This window comes from Ambystoma mexicanum, chromosome 1q (assembly GCF_040938575.1).
Source record: "Ambystoma mexicanum isolate Mex_15411 chromosome 1q, UKY_AmexF1_1, whole genome shotgun sequence".
In the NCBI taxonomy this organism is placed as follows: Eukaryota; Metazoa; Chordata; class Amphibia; order Caudata; family Ambystomatidae; genus Ambystoma; species Ambystoma mexicanum.
Window position 1 is genome coordinate 461,700,201 of NC_090922.1, and position 17,793 is coordinate 461,717,993.

At 45.4% G+C, this 17,793-nt stretch overlaps 1 pseudogene; it reads right to left on the reverse strand.

Moving 5' to 3' along the window:
• Window positions 1-323: 323 nt before the first annotated feature.
• The window catches only part of LOC138528679 (formyl peptide receptor-related sequence 4-like), a 29,214-nt pseudogene continuing 11,744 nt past the window's right edge, over window positions 324-17,793 (reverse strand).

The following is a 17,793-nucleotide window of genomic DNA, read 5'->3' on the forward strand; positions in this document are numbered from 1 at the left end:
TAGGGATGATGAGAGTGGTATTCCAAAAGATCTGTGGATCGAATAAGTTGCAGACCCTTGTTAATGTGTGAATAGAATGCAGATTCTCATGAGCATGAACTCTTTTACTGAGTAATTCAACATATATCTACAATGCTGCAAAATATTTGTGACATTCAATTAAGTGTTAAGTAAAAAAATGACAGGCTATCTGACATCTGTGTTAGTATATTCAAACAGTGGTCATGTCAAGCGGTACAATTCAAAATAAATACATGAGGGGAAAGAACAGACTACAGTGGAAGAGGACCCAGAAAGGACACAACAGATCAACCCAAAAACGATTTAAAAAAGAAAATATTGTCATTTTATTATTTTTTCACAAATAGATAAAAAGATTTTTTTGCATATTAAATCTGCATAGGCCCATACTAAATATTAGCTCGTAGTGATAAGAATAAAGTGCATCTCAGTGGAAGAGCTCATCACACCCTTCAAAAGGAACCGCCTAAGCGGTCCACACCGCATGCGCACGACTGAACCACCTGGAACCCCAAATGAGTGAAGGGGATCACTCAGAAGGAGGCCGGAGCTCGCACGTGCATCTGCGGGGTACTAACACAGATCTTACTAACATACATTCAAACGAGAAACATTTTTTCACAAATAATGGCAGTGGGGTGCCGTTCGTTGACTACATTGGCGTTGGGACTAGAGAAAGGACTGGAGTCAACCTAACAGTGGTAGTTTCAACAGGGTTTAGCATCTAACTGTGTTTCAGTTGATGCCCGTCTTCTTCAGGACGGCGTACTCCCTGATGTTGAGCGCCACTTGATGTTTAGTCAATTCAATGATACAAAGTTCTAAAACCAACGGTGAGCAAATAAGCCCAAAGCAGGAGATCCATCCTAAGAGAAAAATATATAAAAGAAACAGGAAAGGGAAAGACTAAAAAACAACAAGTTAAAAAGAGATCTGAGATCTGAGGGCAACTGTACTGGGAACATAATCCATAACCAAAGTAAAGCCGGGAGAACTGATGAATACCATTTTCTTCACCAGGCATACTGGTCCCAACATACTGTAGATTAATCCAGAGATGTGTTGGCCACAGTAGAGGAGCCTGTAAAGGCAAGGAACAAGAACGTCTAATGAAAGTGGGAAAAACCAATCCCTACATTCCAATTGTGAAGCAAAAAGGCTGTGAGTTCTCGGGAGTGCAGCGCCAGTGAATCCCAGAGAAGCAAAGGCATAAATACCAACTCACCTGATTAGGATAGATGGAGAAGAAACAGGGAGCCTTAAGTGGATAAAGGCGTCGACAAACCCAATAAATGGGTGGTGAAGGCGAAACAATTTGTGCTTTAGTCGAATGTTGTCGCCATTGCTGTCATGTAGCATGGATTGCAATTGCTAAGCACCCACATTAAACAAGAAATAAAGAGGAGGCTTGCTTTAAAGTATATCCATACGTCACTTAGGTAACAATAACTTCAAAGCCATCACTACTTTATGCAAAATGTCGTAAAACCATTTGCGGAAAAGACCGCCTCATGTATGGCACATGCTAAGCTGTAAGCCCACAGATTGTCAAACCCGGCTTGCATAAAGGTGTTGCAGCTCTATCTGGTATATAATGTGTTTATCTTAAGGTGGCTGGGCAATATATTGCCAAATTGGCGCCTGCATGTGTTAGTATACCCCATGCGTATTGAAATAGAGCTTGAGCCTTTTTCTTAATACTATAGTACTAAAAAAATACACATTTTATTAGTCATACAAAGTCAATAAAAAAAGTCATCATAAATATGATCATATCACATAAAAAAATCAATCAACCTTAAAACAACACAAGTGAATCAACCTAAGTGGGTTCTATTCATAAATTCGATCTTGGGTCAAACCGGTGTAGTCTAATCACACTGAGATCCCTTAGCCTTAGATGTTAATGGCTATTGCATATTTTGAATTTGTAGATTCCCAACATGTACAAGTTTCTGTCCCATTAGCACAACAAGGTAGGACATTCTTCAGCAAGTACATCATAAGTGCTGATGATGTAAAACATATTTTGGGCCTGAGCCCTGGACAACATTGCCACAAATTAAGCAATGAAGATTTTAGGGCGTTGTGATCAACTTTCATTGTCCTTTTTCATCTGCTGCCTCATGTCCCTATTTGACATCTGTATGGGCCTGATCTCTGATGGGGTTGAAGGCTTCCAATTGCTATCACTTAAAAATGAGTTGGTGATGTACACATTCCAAATGCAAATCTATGGCCAAATCACAGCATGTCAGTGACAGTGTCTAACTGTAGTGGTGCCTTTCTGTTGTAGAATCTGTTGTTTTAGATGCTGGTCATAGCTAACAGTGTCTCATTATAAGTTTAAAATAGTTTACCAGACTTAAAATTAATTAATAATCTTTGCAGTGAAACCCCTTCTATTTGCCAAAGTCTCGACCCATGCTGTATATTTACAGGCATTGCAGAAACAAGTGTAGAGGAGGAGCCACGTACCCCCCTCCAACTGCCCCGCCCTTACTACCTATAGAGTGGGAACCAGAGTATGAGAAGTATGCGGAACAGTTGAACCAGCAAAGAGCAGAGCGTGGACTCTGTGCAGTACCCATAAGAGTACCAGTACCTAAGAGAATCTGGGAGGCAAGGTACCCATTGAGAAAACCATACCTGCATGCAAGACAATATGATGGCAATTTGAATGAGATTCCTGAAGAAGCGGAGCAGATGAAAGGCAAGGATGAATGGTGACGTCACACAGAAAGAGATGACGCACACAGAAGAGACCAGAGAATGCAGATATTCTATAAGGCATCAAAAAAGTACTAAGGATAAGTGACATCTTGGTAGCAAGGTGAAGAAGCTTATGCCAAAGACACAGATGAAGACATAAGCTAGTTTATACGTGTACAGATGCCACAGAAATGCAAAGAAGCAAAGTCATCTTGAAAGCTAGCTTCAAGCTTTATAGTAAATAGATCACGGCAAGCGCGAATTTACATATATATATATATATAGATGCAAATGGAGAAATAAAAGATGGATGTTTCCAATACACATTCTAATGCAGTGCTGAACAGAACAAGAAGGCCTCACTTCAGTGTGTTGCAATTTTAATTACAAATGAATCTCAGCAGTTGGATGAGCCAAGAAGCCAAAGTCTTATCAAACAGGAATTGGTTGACATTGGATACAAATTGTGTGAAAGGACAGGAGAGTCCTGTTCAGAAGGCGTGAGTAAAACAAAAGACGTCAGAGGACTATTAAAAAATTATATTAAATACACGAAAAGGATCGATTTCATGGTGTCCAGTCACGTGGAAGGAACAAATTGGACGATCGAGGTGGTCACACCTACGCACAAGGGCAGGCTGTGACTTCACTCCTTAAAAAATTCTCAGAGCACAGTACAAACTCAAGGCCAAACTTCAGAGCACTAATTGACACTGGACCATTGAGGTGATGATGGAGTGATAGGTTAATTGGTGGGAAGCTAGTGTTTAGATGAGCCCACTAGCACCTTGATGTTCAATCTGCGTGCTGCTAGACGTAGGTGGAAAAGTACTGACGCGGGTTAGAAGCCAACCATTTATAGAGGACCGCGTAACTAAGGGTCCTATAGTTTGTGTAGCCAATGGAACGTCGTTTATTTAGTGACGTCCATAGTGGCCATTTTGATGGGAGGGCTTAGTTGCCCCACCTGATGTTAAACACCCTATCACTTTGCTTCACGGTTCTATACTGATATGGAACTTATACTTAGATATCTAACTGTATTATTCATACTGCAAAGACATATCTGTCTCTGTAGAGAAGCTTCAGAGCAACTGGGATTCTACTTCGCATGAAGGTTTGGGTGGGGTTCTTCCATCCAGCTTTTCCACAGTAAGTTCCTCGTTAAATGCTCCTTCAAAGACAGTCAAGAAAGACTTTCTCAAAATATCTTTGAAGTCGCTGCCCATGAAGACATACAGAATGGGGTTGAGGCAGCTGTTGAAATAGGCCAAGCTGGTTGCTAGAGCCTCAGCTACTACACCTAATTTGAAGAATCAATATGTTGGATCATAGATATAAAAATCCAGTAAGGGAAAGACGTGGAATGGAAACCAACAGATGAAGAACAGAACAATGATAGTGATGATGATCGTGTAAGGCCGGCTGGATGTACTTTGGTGCTTTCTGTTCTTAATCTTTAAAGCAATGGCCCCATAGCAAATGATGATAATTATGAATGGGACCACAAACATGGACACAAATCTCGTAATGATCATGACCTTGTAGCGCATAATCACGACAACCCCATCCTCTTCTTGAATCCCATAGGTGTCAAAGCAGTATGTGACATTTCTATCCCAAAATGTTATAGCTTCATAAAAGGCTGGGTATGGAGAGCTGAGGATGACTGCAAACAGCCAAGTAGCAAATGCAATCTTACATGCCAGGCTGGGAGTTCGGTGGTTCCTTGACCAAACTGGATAAAGCACAGAAACACAGCGGTCTATACTTATGACAGCAAGGATGGAGATGCTTGTCAGCATGTTCAGGTATAATATTGTTTTGGTTATCTTGCAGAGAATGTCTCCAAATGGCCAATAATGCTCCATCACCATCGGCACAATGTGAAGGGGAAGGAAGATGTCAAAGATGAAGTCAGCGATGGCCAAGTTCAAGAACCAGATGACATTGACTGTCCTGGTCATCTTAAAGATGCCGACCCAAATCACAAGTCCATTTCCTGCGACCCCTAGAATGCAAGTAATGGAGAGGGACACGATGGTGAAGAAGTTCCAGCGGGCAAATAGATTTATGTACTGATGGCTATCTGCGTCTTCATGAATGGTAGACATAGCTGTTTCGGGATTTGTAGTGTTTGTCAGAAAAGGGGTCAGCACACCTGTGACATTCTCCATCATCATCATCATCCAACTGTGGCTCCTGAACAAAACATTCAACAGTCAGTTTTTAAAGCAACTTCTTTAAGAACAAAGAGAAACACACAACAAAATGCAGAAAACTTCATATTCAAAATATAAATGTATGAAACTACCACATGCACATAAATCTGCCCAAAACATGCTGTTCAACCTTCGACAGGACCAAACCTAGAGAGAAAATAGACAGCACGCAGAATCGAGACAGCATATTTCAGAACAACCACTGATGACTCCAAATTACCAAGAGGTGAGTTTCAGATCACAAGAACATTTTTGAAAAATTGCAGGGGAACGTAATTTTATATTACACTGATAACTTTGCATTCAGTATTGACTCTATGGGCCTCATTACGGGTCCAGCAGTAACCGTGCCGGTAAGACCGGCAGGTTGCCGTCGGACCCGTAATGATTTACTGGTGCCTGACTTCCCAGTAACACAGGGGGATTGCAACCCCGGCTGACCGGAAAGTCAAGCGCCAGAAAATTGTAATTCCCCATTCCCCTATGTTGGTGGGGAACACGGAAGCAGTGGCACTGTTAATAACAGTGCCGGTGCTTCCATGAAAACTCTGCGGGCTGGTGCCGTTCTGCCTGGCAGGTCTGACCTGCCGGGCAGGACGGCGCCCGCATTCAGAGTTGTAATATGGCGGTACGGAAACAACGGTGCCGGTAAAGTTACCCGCACCGTTCTTTCCGAACCAGCAGGCTCAGAATGAGCCCCTATGCGTGCCTATTCTCTCCCTACCTCTGTCCCCCTCTCTCTGTTTCCTCTATCATTACTATTCCTCATGGCCAATGAGCTAGTGCGAACAAAACACATTACTTACGACCACGTACATTTTAAATAATTTCTATCAGTCTGTCTTTGTATCTATACATCTAATTAAGTATCTATAAATGAATATATCTAATCCATCTATCTATGTATCCGTCTATCTATCTATCATTCCATTTACCGTTCTATCTATCTTGTGTTAAATATTTATTTCACAGATCCCCTTTCATTTTAACGGACAGAATGTCAAAAGACAATTAGGATGAAAACTTTAATTGAGATCAATGTGCAGAATGAGGATTTTGGAAAATAACTCTAGTACTTGTATTGCCATCCAGCAATGTGCATGCAAGTGTGTTGAAAATAAGGATGGGCACTGTATTCAGATCTAAATGGGGAATCACAAGTCAGGTTTAGAAGATGCTTGGAACAAAATCAAAGTGAGAATTTCCAACCACACAGTGGACTTTTTGTGCCTTTACATTTGTAGCCACTGACAATGAGTTTGGAGGTAACAATAAAAGCATTTGGTATTTTAAATATCTCCCATTTTTTAATGCTACCTGCATATGTGTTGGGATTAGATGGAATATTTACAGCATGGACTACAACGAAGGTACTGCATGGGATAAAAAAGAGGTGTAAGAGGTGTTTGTATCCTATACAGTACGTTAGGTGTGCCTGTGCTGTAAATGTTAACATTGCAACAGTGCACGGATACACCACTGAAGTGACATTGGCAGGCAGACTTTAATGGTGTGGCTAGGCACTGGATCAGTGGCATTAGCCTGCCAATGGTCTAGTATTTACAGTGGATAGGTGGATTTCAAGTTGCAACCAATAACCATTGGCGAAGCGGATAGAAATGGGCGCATACAGCAGCACACCATGTGGAGAGGACCTCGAAGCAAGCATCTGCATGGCCGTGGCAGGTGTTTGCTGGGAGTCATGTGCAGGACTGTCGAAGTGGACGGGCAAATGGAGGGTATTTTGGACATAGGTTGGTGGTATGGCAGATTGGAAGGCAGTGATTCTGTACTCTCCCTTTAGAAAGAGAAACCGGAAGGAGAACGACAGACCAAACCACCCTTTGGAGAAAAGCCACCTTGTCATAAATGCTACAAGGAGGAAAAGTTTGGTTGTCATCTGAGTGCTCCCCCAGGGCCATTGCTGTCTCCGGTGGAGCCGATCTGCGGACCTTACTTAATTGTCCAATTGGTAGTAGTGACTGGCGGTGTGCACAAAGGGTAGATACTAAATCTCGCAAGCATATTACTTGCATTTACAGGGAATTTCTTTTTCATTGCAAATAATTGGAATCCCCAATCCCTTTCATGAATGGGGTTCAGCGGGTTACCCGCAATCTGTCGGCGAAGGGTAGACACTGTGCTGATCCATTCAGTGTAACACACGTGCAGCCCCAGACATCTAAGGGCATCATTGACCTGTTATTGCTTGATCTTTTCCCTCAAAGAAGTTGAATGCCGACTGTGGGGGTGGGGTGTCGCGTAACTAGTTAGCATGGAAGAGTCTCATTCGTTATCAGAATTAACCAGAAAAATCACTCCACCAACTAAAAACAGCCTTGGACCCCCTCCCCCCACCCCCACACAGAATTGTGAAAGAGCTATCAATCTTTTCCATGTCTGGACTGTGCGAGGTTTCCTGTGTTAAGTCAAATTAAGTCACATGCCCCACTTCTGGTGGTCCCCTTCCAACAATTCCTTTAAGTTTCAGCTTTGCAACCATACTCCCCCTTGAACCCAAAGACTTTGGTTTCCCAGAAGCTGCTCTGTGTGTCATTGGAATAACGCTGCCATATTGCTAGTCAGCATTGTTTATGGACGAAAGTACGACTGTATCTGATAGTCTTCGAGCCTCTGACGTTCGTTTTTCATTATTGAAAAGATTCTTGGCAAATGCTTTTGCTTTGGTTCGTCTTGCTCCGGTCCAAGAATGTCACCTCTGCCCCCCACTGTCCATCTTAATCATGGCCAAAGTTCGAAAACCAACAAAATTGAACCAGAGTCCTATTGCCTTATTCCTAGCTGAAGTATTCCGGTGACTGGCCTGTTTTGAACAATCTAATCGTTTCAAAGTAAATTCTACGTGCCCCCAGGACACTCAGTCAAGAGCATCAAGGGGGCGCCGAGAGGCAGGCGCTGGGACAGGTAGTAGCTCGCCATGCGGTGGACCGCCAGCTCAATTCCAAGATCCAACTACAAACTATTTAAGCACAGTGACTTTAATATAAGCTTTTGTAGCTGGAAATACTGTGGCTGCAGGCATCAGACTTTCCCTCCAACGGATCATCGTTAAAGGATTTAAAGTGTACTCATTCCAATTACAGTGCCTCGAAAGAGTCCTGTATTGTTATTTTTCATCACTACCTCCCCGAGTCTTGAGTGGATAATTTGTGCGCCTGATCCCTTTCTTGGATGTGGTAGCCGTTTCTCAGGTTTCCGCTCCGGAATCAAACCTTGATTCCCTGTTACCCGTGGTCACCATGGTAGGCACAGAAAGTATAAAAAAGAGAGGCGGGAAACCACATGTTTGTGCTACTCTGCCAGAGTGATAAAAGAAAGATATTTTATGAGAGGTGCTGCAGATGTCAGAGCAAGGGTGTGGCAATACCCAGCGACATATAAAAGTCAACCATTAAATTAGCACTGAACCGTTTGCGCTTCAATGATTAATTGGAAGAAATTATACTAACTTGGTTTAGAATCAGCCCTGTGACAATTTATACTTAAACAAAATCGTTTAGTATGTCCAAATGTCAAAGATCAACACAGCCAACATGTGTTTTGACCTATACACAGGCCTTTTTCCAGGCTAATGATAGTATCCACAGAGGGAATAGCAAGCGCAAGGTAAATAACTTAAAATCACGCTGATCCCACAGGTTATTGGGTAGCTTTGTATATCCGTCCAAGTGACACTGAAGGTTTATTAAGACCAGATGGTTTCAAACCATATCTACAGTATATGTAAACAAGGGAAGGAGAATTTAAATTCTGAGTTTTTTTAACTCCATCGTTCACTGTTGGGTCTGCAGTCAGCATTCCACGTATTCGCCTGGACCAGGCGGTAGATTCAACTACAAGCTTTTTCACTCCACCAACCTTAAAATGTGCTGTTGGAACTGGAATTACCATGACTGCTGGCACCAGACTTGGCCCCCAGTGGATCCTCATTATAGGATTTAAAGTTTACACATTCCAATTACAGGGTCTCGAAAGACTCCTTCATTGTTATGTTTTGTCATTACCACCATGAGCTGGGAGTGGGTAATTGCACGCATGCTGCCTTCCTTGACTCTGGTAGTCATTTCTCAGGCTTCATCTCTGGAATATAACCCTGATTCCCCATTACCCATGGTCACCATTGTAGGCACAGAAAGTACCATTGAAAGTTGATAGCGTAAACTTCCAAATGTATCGTCGCCATCACAGGGACGTGCAATTGGCCCAAGGTTATCTAGAGTCACGAAAGTAGCCATGCCGGATTGATCTTGGTCTGATAAATGCATGCATCCCGAGAGGTCAGCGTTCTTCCACAAGGATTAGCTCTAGAATTACCACAGTTATCCAAATAACAGATGGAGATATCAACGGAACCATAACTGATTTAATGAGCCATTGAGCCATTTGCAGTATCACTGTACCGTCAGTGTGTACTTACACATGCATGGCTTAATCTTTGAGACAAGCATATGCTACTGGCAGGATTGGCCAGGTTGCCGCACCTGCTGGAGGCTGGAAACCAGGGGAGCAGCAGGCCTGCCTGTGGTCACCCTTCATGCCCTCAGAGGTCTGTGGGACCCAAGGATCAAATTGCCCCCCCAACAATTGTAGGGGTGGGTGGACAGGTCAACGGCAAGGCCAAGGGCTGGCCAGCCTCCTCCAGGCGGTGGAAGGGGACAGACACAACTTAAAGTGGGAGGGGTTTTCTACGTGCCACCACCAGCATGGTGACAAGGGGGTCAGCATCCCATGTAACAATCGTTCCAAACTGCAGGAGAAAGGGGCAAATCAATGGCTTACAGGGCCTGCTAGAACCACCCAACCCTGTCCACTCAGGTCTGATCACTTGGATTGCCCGACCTTTGCTCTGCTCCAAGGCAAGAGCCACACATGTAAGGGGGCATAACTGAGCAGACATACCCTGGACACAATTCCAAGGCAGGTGTAAGCTAATTACTTGAAACAACAGAGGAGACCGGCCAAGAAATCCAACCCTAGATGGACAAAGTGTGCCAAATCGATCCTATGTATAATGTGGCAGCATGCAGGCAGGCCACCCTGCTGTCCACTGCAAGTCCTGCTGCCTGGAAAAAAGCTGGCCTCTTGGAAAAGCACCAAAGGCTCCCCTTCCTGCTGTGGGCAGGCAGGGCACTCCCAGCAGGCCAAGCTCTACTGGGAAATCACATGGAGTGCGGCCCTCGGCCGGCTTGGCATGTTACATTAGTTTCACCATGTAGCCCAGGTTGGGCAACGAGAACTGAGTGGAGCGCAGTAGGGACCCATACACACATTCTACAATAATCTGGTGGAAGGTGACTAAGCTTTCTTGTAATCTGATTACCCTGGGTGACAGAGGGTAGTGACAGAGGGGGGCTGAGGGGGTTCTGGACAAAAGTGTTCAGACTCTTTATAGACCCAGCTGTAGAATAATTTCAAATTAGTGCTCATCCAGACCTCCAGAGGAAGCAGCCATCTGGTCCTTGCCTTAATTTCTATGGGCAACTACCAGATGACTGAGCTCGGAGCGCAGCCATCTAGTAGTGCAATGCATTCCAATGGGCCCAGGCGCGAATGGCTCCTGGTGCCCTGGCAAATGAATGGCAGGCCCCCAGGGACATCTGCTGGGCAGGGGGATGGTCAACCTACGTGCAAGGAAGGCACCCAAGGGAGGGGGTAGCACCCCCAACTATCCTGGAGCTCCTGCCGGAGAGCGACAGAGCTTTTCCCTCTGGAGCACCCTGTGACCGCCACTGGACAGACTGATGGTCAACCCACAGGCAAGGCAGGCACCCAAAGGAGGCGACAGCACCCCAGCAATCCTGGAGGGAAACGTTAGTGCGTTTCCCTCCAGGGAGGTACAGGGACCCGCCGGGAAGCGTTGGGGTCTCCGCTGGGCAGGGCCATTAAACATAGCTGCCAAGTTTCCCAGTTCCAGGCAAAATCTTGTTTCTGTTCAGTACTGTTTTTTTTCACACTGCATGATGGGACTTGTAGGGCCACCGGTGCAATGAGAAAAACAAAACTACAAGTTCCATCATGCAAATGGAAGCAAAAAGGAGGACTGGCTTGTGAAGTCACGCGTGGAACTTGGAAAGTTGGCAGGGTGGCTGGAGAATCAAGAGTGACGGAGAATGAGGAGGGAGGACTGAGGAAGAGCTGAAAAAAGAGAGAAAGAGAACGTGAGATGGAGAGAGAGAGAGAGAGAGAGAGAGAGAGAGAGAGAGAGAGAGAACATGGTAATAACAAACAGGGAAGAATAGTAGAAATAGAGGGAGCAGAACCGAGGCAGGAGAAGGAGACAGAAAGTAGGGAGGGTGGAGTGCCATTTTTTGTCCCTTAGGAATTTGCAATGGGAGAGAGATAGATTGCGGCCTCCCTTATAGCAGTCTAGACCTTCATAATTGGGGATAGCTATTGGTAGTTAGCAGTCTCGGGAGCCCTGTCAGGATGGGGGTTTCTGAGCTAGGGTGGAGGGAGCCCACGTGGAGATTCAGAGCAGCTTAGTGACCTTTGTAGTCTAGTCTCCACAAACCTTCTTGACTCATCTTTATTTTGAAAAAAATTGTAATACATTTTGAAAAATATCCTGCTGGTAAGTGTGTCTTTAAAGACATCTATGGCAACAGCTATAATATTATGGGAAGCTAGCAATGGGAGTAGAGTCAAAGCCTTAGAGTGGACAGTTCAGCACATGGGGTCATTTGTACACCAGATTAATGTCAAGTGGGCCTCTTTAAGAATTACCAGCAATGGTGCTGTTTTAACTGGTATCCACAGTAATTATAAGGTACCTATGCTAGAAAAACAATTCTGCAAGTTGTCCCTCAAAAAACAATCACCAATTGGCATTACTGTGTGAAAAAGGATACTTGTAAACTGTTGATCACTATATAAGTGCATATCGACCAGGGTTCTTAGAGCCATCCTTCACACAGTTGAGGGGAGTGCAAAATAGGTTGGTGAGGAAAGAGTGGGCATAAAAGGTTGGAGCTTTAAGGAAGGAGCCAGCATAAAATATTGGAACGAGTGTCCTCTCCCACTCTAGCATAGTATACCCTTTTCAAAATGCTCACAATGGTGGCAAGGTTATCCCAGGGTTGTATCAAAGTGTGCAATACAGGCAGGGCTATATTGTCTCAAGGGTTCTGATTGGCACCAACAACTTCAATGATTACAGGATGACAAGAGGGCTACCAGTTCAAATATGTTAATATGCGTTGGGTGTCTTGCAAAGAAAAGCATATAATGTCACAATATGGGGAAGAGACAGAAGTAGTAGGAGGCACATTTTGGTATTTAGGTATTAAAATACAATCGTCCAATTTATGGAACACATTGTGTAAGGCTCATATGTGTTTAGAAATGTGCCAGAGAGGATAAGAGTATGATTGGCACATGAAAAATTGAAGGAACTGATCCGTATGATGTTACTTTAAGGGCTACAGTGATCCCAGGGAAATATAAATTTCACCTACCAGTGGCAAAAGGTGTAATATTCTGCAAATTTTACTTTCTGGGGATTCTGGGAAAAGCAGTGGTTTGCTATGAAAAAAACCTGTTTATGTATTTATTTATTTATTCATTTATTCATTTATTTATTTTGGCATTTACAAAGCGTGGCAAACCTGGGGGCATCTGGGCGCAGGTTACAATAATGCTTAGCTTTAGCAAGGTCACAGTCGTCAGCTGGAATAGTCATGGAAAGTGCAGGAGATACAGATAAGGTTCTGAACAATAACTGGCATTGTAGTACATGGGATACAACAGGTTACAGTCATTGTTAAATACAGTACATTGCAGGTACGCAGTAGGAATAATTGACAAGGTGGAGAGTGCCATAATGTGAGCGGCAGTGGGCGGGGGCGTGGCTAACCAGCCATGTGAGAGGCTGGGCTGCTCCGGAGCTCCCGCAGCTCCGATACTCATCCTGAGACTGCCCGCCGTTAAAACCAAGTTCTACTTGTTCCAAAAGGAGGAACACTCATGGGAAAGCAGGAGGCACGCGACGATCTAAGCTGGAACCTTAACAATGTAAAATAAAGGAAGATATCTGCTGGAAACTAGGAGTGTCACCTCAGAGAACGCAGAGACAAAATGGCCGCCCAGGTTAACAAAGGTCTCGAATGACTGAACACTGTGAGCAAGGAGCAGCGAAGTTCCTGGTCATCAACTGAGAAATCCTACTGCGGTGAGTGTGCAGCGGAAGAGCCCAGGTGCACACCGAAGTAAGCGCTTGCTAGATGAGAGCGAGAGCCAGCGCCGGCCCCGGGTTGCACACTGGGTGGAACCAAGAGTGTGCGCACACAGAAGGGGCATCGGGCCCCAGCGCATGGATGCGCAACACATACCACCCGACAACGCTGGAGACAGCGTACACGCGGACGGGCACCCATTACATGGTGTGACCGCATTGGAGTCACTCAGGAGAGGGGGACTTTTAAATGCGAAACGGAGGTCGGCTGGACCAGTTGAGGCAGCCGTACCCCTCACAACACTGCGACCACAGACTGCCCACGTATGCTAACAAGGATATATAGAGTCAGGCGGAGAGGGCCGTGGGTCTGGCACTGCACTGAATCGAATCTTCAGAAGGAGGGGGCATCCCAGAGCATACACTGCGGAAAACGCTGGGAAGGAAGACGGCATAACATAGCACAGCAGCCACAGGGGGTGCAGCGCTGGAGAGGACGTGCACCGGAGCATGCAATGTAGGGTGGGCAACCCGGAGACTCACAGAGGTGGCCCCATTCTATAACCCACAAGCAACACAATTAACCCAGACAGTGACACATGAACACTGGAACAAGGAGTGCAACTCCCTGGGGGCTTGGGAAGGCAAGATGCACCTAGATAAACACAGCCAGAGCCAGAGCCCCACACTTAGGAGAAGAAACGGCTGCAACATACGTGACACTGGGGTGTGAGCCGTGCAGATACATGTGGTCAGGGGCGTTGCTAGGGGGGGGCTAAGGGGGCTATAGCCCCTGATCTTTTGGTTGTAGCCCCGGATAGAATCTCAGGAGCTACAGCCAAAAGACTAGCTAGCCCTCAGTCCCAACAGTTCCGACATCAGCTTAGCCCCGGGTCTTTTCTAGACCCAGCAACTCCCCTGCATGTGGTTGCTGCATAGCGCAGTGCCCTCCAAACCACACGTGGGCAGCCAACTATACTGATAGAGACATACATCTCCCCTGGAGCATCAAAGAGCACGGACCAAACATGGACCTATGAAGCGCAGCCACAACGGAGTAACCAGATTAACAGAGTGAACAGATTCTACAGCATCGTTCAGGCATGGATGGCTAACCATGGCCTGTGTCTGAATGATGACAAAACAGAGCTCATCATCCTGGGCACCGCAACTCGCATCTCAAATCTCAACCTTAATTATTCGGCATTCATCATTGATGGGAATACTATTAAGGTCGCCAGAGAAGTAAAAACTCTAGGCTTTTATCTCGACTCAACTTTATCCCTTACTAAACAGGTACATTCTTTGGCTTCATCTACTACCTACACATGTAAACTAATTAGAGCAGGAAAACAATTCCAGTCAGTTGACAGCTGCTTAATCCTTTCTAGAGCCCTCATCCTATCAAAACTTGATTATTGTAACACTCTCTACATGGGGGCAAATGAACAAACCATTAATAGAATACAAGTGCTACAAAATAATGCTCTGAGGGCTGCCGTAAGCATCCCCAGAAGAGCACACATCTCCGAAATAAGAAGGAAACATAAATGGCTCTCCACCCAAGAAAAAATTAATCTCAAATCAGCCTCCCTCATCCACAAATGTCTTAACAACAAAACCCCCTGCTACCTATCAGAACGATTTATCAGAAAAAACTCAGTCAGACCGCCTAGAACAGCCAACCCTAACTGTCTTCAAGTGCCAAGATTCAAACTGTCCACCATTGGAGGGTCCAGCTTCCCAGTTAGGGCAGCACAATTGTGGAACTCCTTGCCACACACACTCAGATCTGACCAAACATTTACAAAATTCAGAAAGAATACTATTAAAAGGCTCATAGAGAAAGATTTGTTACCCAATTTCCTTTACCGCACTAACCTAGCCCTGCCTGTTTGCATTGTATTTTTGTTATAGTATTGTTAAATATGTAAATTTCTGTAAAGTTTTGCTTTCTACATTCATATGCCTTGATACTCGTGCTGCTTACCTTCATCCTGTAACACGGAGGTAACCTGTCCTTACCTTTACTAATTTCTGTAACTAAGCTGTAAGTTCTCTATTAACTGCACCCTGATACCTCTGGGTCCGGCGCGCACAACAAATAAACAAACAAACAAACCAAGGCGTGTCTAGAGAAAGTAGAAGCCTCTGGAGGCCGCACGGAGCACCCAAGTACCCTGTACACGAGGAGGAGCCCTGGACCCAGGACAATATAGTGAAGGGCCTCCAAACTGAACCTAGCACTGAGCAGGAGGGCATAAGCACAAACATTGGGCACCTAGGCCCCGAACATCTCGAACTGCAACGCTGAGACTGTGCAATGGCATCCAAGCTGCCCAAGACAAAGGGGAAGCAATCCACAATCCGAGGACTTTACTAAAACACCACAAACAATGGAGGGGTCCAGGAACAAAGAAAGGGGTGCTCAGGCGGAAACACCCCCAGCACCCGGCGATCAGCAGATACTAGAGGCCATTGCAGATCTGAAAAAGACATGGGAAACGAAACTGGAGGCCGCAATGACCACGCTGAAAGAGTTTCTAGAGTTTAAAATTGATGCAGTACAAGTGGACGTTAACCTACTAAGACAGGATGTAAGGACAATTGTGGAACGAACAAGCGAGCTGGAGAAAGAAGTGAAATCTAACACAGCCACCTGCGCATTGCATGCCTCAGAGATCCACGCATTGCAACAACAAGTGAGCAACCTGGAGAACAGAGCTGAGGAAGCCGAAGGACGTGCACGGGGAAACAATATACGTATTGTGGGACTCCCGGAGGGACAGGAAGGACCGAACCCCACTGAGTATATTGAGACCATGCTGCTGCAAGAAATAGAAGGAGGGGCACTCACCCAAGGATTTTAGGTGGAAATAGCGCATAGGGCTATGACAAGAAGCCCCACCCCCCGGGAGCCTTCCCAAGACCAATCTTCGCCAAAATACTAAACTATTGCGACAGAGGAAAGATTCTGGAACACTTCCGCAAAGGAAGTACAATACAAAGGGCTTCCGCGTCTATCACTGCGTACCCGGACTACACATTCTAGGTGCAGAGACGGCGACTGAACTTTGGAACAGTGAAAAGGAGACTGTGAGATGCGGGCTACAAATACATGCAGATGTATCCGGCAAAGCTGAAGGTGATCCTTAAGAAGCAAGCAATTTTCTTCGAGACTTCAGAAGAAGCGACTGAGTGGCTGGACGCACAGAACTGTCCGACGGGAGCAGATGATCAGAAGAAGAGCAGCACGGAGTAACGAGAAAATGGTTCCAGAGGCTGTGGTGCTGTATAAACTGTGACATTGTAACTTGATTATAGATTTAAGATGTAAGGCAGCGACGGGCAGAGTTGTTATATCAAAAAGTGGGAGATGAAGAGAACCCAAACTCATACCCCATTAGATAGGGTAGTCGGGTTACTGATAGTGCGGTAACCCCTGCTGGGCTCCTAGCACCGGCTTAGCCAGGACAGGACCAAATGCGGGGATGCCTGAGATCCAGGGATGGAGCTGGGCAACAGTTGGGGACGGGATGGTAGGCGGGAGGGAGGGGAGTTGCGGAGTTTGCATTGGAATTAGTTGGGGAACGGGTTTACACCCACGCGCTATTGCGCACAACACAAATGAGGAGAAGGGATAGAGGTGGCATACGCTATGGCTGAAAATGGGAGGCCTCAAGATAATGATCTGGAATATTAGAGGGCTCAACAGTTATTTAAATGAGGAACAAAATTATGATTTTCCTGAGGAGGCATAAGGTAGATATAGCTCTGTTACAAGAAACCCAGCTCACAAAGGACAAACAGGAGGTGATACAGGGAAAATGGAAGGGGACCACAATCGGGGCAACATATTCAGCATACGCAAGGGGGATAACTACCTGGATCGGCCCGCATGCACCTTTTAAGCTAACACAGACTACAGTGGACTTGGATGGGAGGATAGGGGATTGACGAAAATAAAGAGGTGTGCATTATCAACACATATGCCCACAACCAAGATACTGTAGCCTATTTTAAGACCCTGTACAGCAAAGTCTGCCCGTACCTGGGAGGAGCAGTCATATGGGGGGGGTGACTTTAACTGTACACTGGACCCCGGAATGGATAGATCGGATGAACAACGAAACAGACCCACTCCAGCTGGCAAAACGTTGTGGAACCTGGTGGGTGAACTACAACTAGAAGATATATGGAGAATGTGCCACCCACAAGACTGACATTACTCGCACTATGCGGCTCCACAAAACTTGTACACAAAGCTAGATTACATGTTCGTTTCTTCTGAGATGACTGGGGAGATAATGCAGGCAGAATACAAAGCGAGGGTCCTCTCGGACCACTCCCCATTGATCATAACATGGCAACATTTGCCCCCCAGAGCAAATATCCCCACATGGCGGCTCAGAGCTGAGGCACTGAAAGACACAGTGTTCAGAGAGGACCTGAGAGAGGACATCATAGAATATTTTGAAAAGAACACCGGAAGCATAGACTCGGCGGGCACTCTGTGGGAGGTCTTTAAGGGGGTGGTGAGAGGATCAGCTATAGCAAAATCCAAAGGGCTCCAGGGTGGAATAATCCAGAAACTACAAAAAGCCGAATTGGAACTAGAAGCGATCATAAATAAGGGAGATAGCTCCC